The following is a 3,742-nucleotide window of genomic DNA, read 5'->3' as shown; positions in this document are numbered from 1 at the left end:
AACCACTATAAAATTACGGTGTCATTTTCTCTAACTCTTTCCTATTTAATTTCAAAATTATTATTGTGATTTATTGCATGTTCTACTTGATTATTGTTTTGACTTGAATTACTTTGTTATACTTTGTTATAGTAATTATCATCTTCTACTTATTTGTAAAAAGTTTCATCATTAGAAAAATTAATCACGTTTAAACACTTTTATCGTTTAAACCCTATTCACCCCCTCTAGGGTTGCCATATCGATCCAACAGCAACTTTAGATTATACAACCTTGAAAAAAATAATTTGTTCTCAAACTTCGTCAATGTATGTGGAGCAGGAGGTAGGTAAGTTCGACCACCTCGCTCTTGAGGATAGCCGAATTTTCAAAAATTGTAAATCTTTTCTTGCATTAATTCCATCTTCTGACTTTCCATTTATATCTAATACCTACAATACTCTCACATACATTCTTTTCTACATGCATGACATCCAAGTTGTGGTGTATGGGTAATTCCTACCCAATAAATTACATTTCAAATTGCTAATAACTTGAACCTCAATAAAATACACCATAAATTTAGAGTGTCAACCTTTCAATAGGTAGATGGAAGAAAATGGATAGCTTCTTCCACCTTTGACTTGTGCATTGTTTCTTGCTCTTTCTTTTTAGGCTCCAACAATTTTCAAAATCTTGAACTTTGGTATAAATTGCACTGCTTGTTGCAATTTTGAGAGGTAATTCTTCTTCTATTTTTCCATCAAACCATGTTTTTTTTCCTTCGATATGGATGCAACTTAAGAATCGTCTATGACCCCATATATAAATACTTTTTTTCATTCTTCAACCAAAGAGACCGAGTATTATCTCCTCAAATTGGACATGCGTTTACCTTTTGTGGTGCATACAGCCAGATTTCCATATGCAGGAAAATCATTTATAATCCCCATGAGAATTGCTCTTAAATTGAAATATGTTTTACTTACAATATCATAGGCTTGTACTCCTTTAGATGTTGTAAATCTTCCACAAGAGGATGTAAGTAGACATCAATATAGTTTCCGGGCTGTCTTAGGCCAGAAATCAACAATGTTAACATTATATTTTCCTTTTTCATACATAACCAAGGAGGCAAGTTATCCGTAACAAGCATGACTGACCAACAACTATATCGACTGCTCATGTTGGAGAATGGATTAAAACCATCTGTAGCAAGGCCTAACCTAAGATTACTAGAGTCCATAACAAACTCATACCACTTTTTATCCATCAACTCCCATGCAACAGAATCAACTGGATGTCAAATCTTTCCATTAGTATTTTTATGTTGTAAATGCCATCGTAAACTTTCACCCACTTCATAAATTTTAAACATTCGTTCAAGTCGCGGAATAATCGGAAAGTATCTTAATACCTTAGCAGGTATACCTTGCTTGATTGCATTTGTTTGTATATTAACCTTCCACCTTGAAGTATTACAATGAGGACAACTTTTTAACTTTTCTTTCTCATTTCTAAATAGACAACAATCATTGACACATGCATGTAGGGGTGTACATGGTCTGAGTTGAGTTGGGTTGGGTTGAAGGATTTTTTTGACCCAACCCAAAAATTCGGGTTGGTTGGATCGGTAACCCAACCCAACCAAAAAAAATTTTCAAACCAAACCCTCTATTTTCGGGTTGGTCCAAAAAAAAAATTAAAAAAATTAAATTTGTATGACCTAAAATGATAAAACAATTATTAAGTTGTAGATCAAAAGTATCAAACTCTCTATTGCATTCATATTATCACCTATAAATATGTAAAGAATATGGAATGAACCAATTCCAAAGTTATCACATCTAATTAAATTATCTACCTTCACAATATATAATCATTCAACAAAATGCCTAAAAATTCACCTATAAATATGTAAAGAATATTGAATGAATTAATTCCAAAATTACAAAATTCAACAAAATGCCTAAAAATTTAAAACTATCCCACCCTCAATTGCATTCTTAATTTCTGAAAAAAAAGAAAATATATATCTTGGAAGTTCGTACCGTTTTAAGATTGTTTCAAAATTACAACCTTCAATAAAGCTTATTGTAACTACAAATATTTTACTTTCATTTAAAAATAATTATTCTTACATGACATTGGTGGAGCTAGAAGATCTTAAATCATTTGAAAAATAAAATATAAATTGTAATAATATACACTATAAAATACATCTTAACAAATAGACAATAAATAGATTTGGAGTTACCTGTCTCAATCTTAGAACAAATCTCTAAATCTTCAAGTTGTTGAGGAATATCTATGGACACTGATGTTCTACCAATCCAATTTTGTATACATATCAGAGCTTCCACTGTTTTAGGTGTCAAAGAGCTCCTAAAAGAATCAAGAATCCTTCCACCCGTACTAAATGTTGATTCAGAAGATACAGTCGATGCTGGAACGGCCAAAACATCTTGGGCAATTTTCGATAAAACTCTATATTTAAACTCATTTGCTTTCCACCATGCCAAAACATCAAAATTATCATCAAGTTCTTTACTAGGGTCAGATAAATATCGATCCACATCATTCTTTAACTCGAGTGAATTTTGCTCTTCTCTTCTTGCTTTGTATCTTGATAATACTAATATTGAACCACTCAAATTCTCTTCAGCAATTGCGTCCATCTCCATACTCATGGACTTAGAAGTGAGTCTTGATTCAGATTGATGATGATCTTGAGCATTATCATAAAACTTGTAGTAATCATACAAAGGAATTAAATAATTATTTATGCCATCCACCATCACTTTAGCCATAACATCTTCATAAATATTCGAAAAGCAAAATGACATGTAATCCAATTTGTAACGAGGATCGAGTACCACTGCTATGAATATCAACTTATTAATTCTTTCCACTTAGCCCTAATATTTGTCATACTTAACTTTCATATTTGAACTCATGTTACTTAAAACAGAGTTCACATTTGTACTCCACTGGAACGACCCTAAATTTCCACATACTCAGAGTCGCTACTAACGTCTCATGCTCATCTATAATGCGGAAATATAACTCTTACATGAACATAATTGATAACGTAAACTTAAAAAAAAAAACGTTTAAAACAACTTCTTCTCTGGAAAACATAGCTATGATTTTATGTGTTTAAATATGAAATACTAGAAAACAAAAACAAATACAAAATAATTTAAAACAATGAAATGCAAAACAACCTATTCTAACTTAAGACTAAAAATTTAAATATGAATCTACCCTATGAACGTGCCCCAGTCTCTGCTCGCGATGCCGCCGTCCTCCGTACAAGTGCGGCTTGCTTTTACCTGAAAAATGAGGTGGCACACGGCCTGAGTATTTTAAAGAATACTCAGTAAGTGGCCCCACTATAGGGGTCATGCAAATGCAAACACATGCAATCATGATTTAGGGACCTATCTCTAATCATCTTAGGGGTGGCCTCCAGTCTCGGACAAATTGGATGTGTAGTACTTCCCTACACACGACTCACACGTGCGAGTGTGAATCCCCAGGGCGCTCGCACACCCCCTGGACCCTCTGGTCAAGCTAATCTGTAGCGACGTCCGGAGGTCAGCGGAACCCCATAGTGTCATGCGCCTCATGAACACCCTCATCTGTGTGCTTTCGCACCTGTGCGCATTCGCGCTCATCATAAGGTGCGCGTCCGCACTCATCATCTCTAGGGGAAGTAGCCCTATGCTTATGAACATACAAAATGCATGAGGTCCCTCTA

This window comes from Cucurbita pepo, chromosome LG01 (assembly GCF_002806865.2).
Source record: "Cucurbita pepo subsp. pepo cultivar mu-cu-16 chromosome LG01, ASM280686v2, whole genome shotgun sequence".
Taxonomy (NCBI): domain Eukaryota; kingdom Viridiplantae; phylum Streptophyta; class Magnoliopsida; order Cucurbitales; family Cucurbitaceae; genus Cucurbita; species Cucurbita pepo.
Note: the sequence above shows the minus strand (reverse complement) of the source record.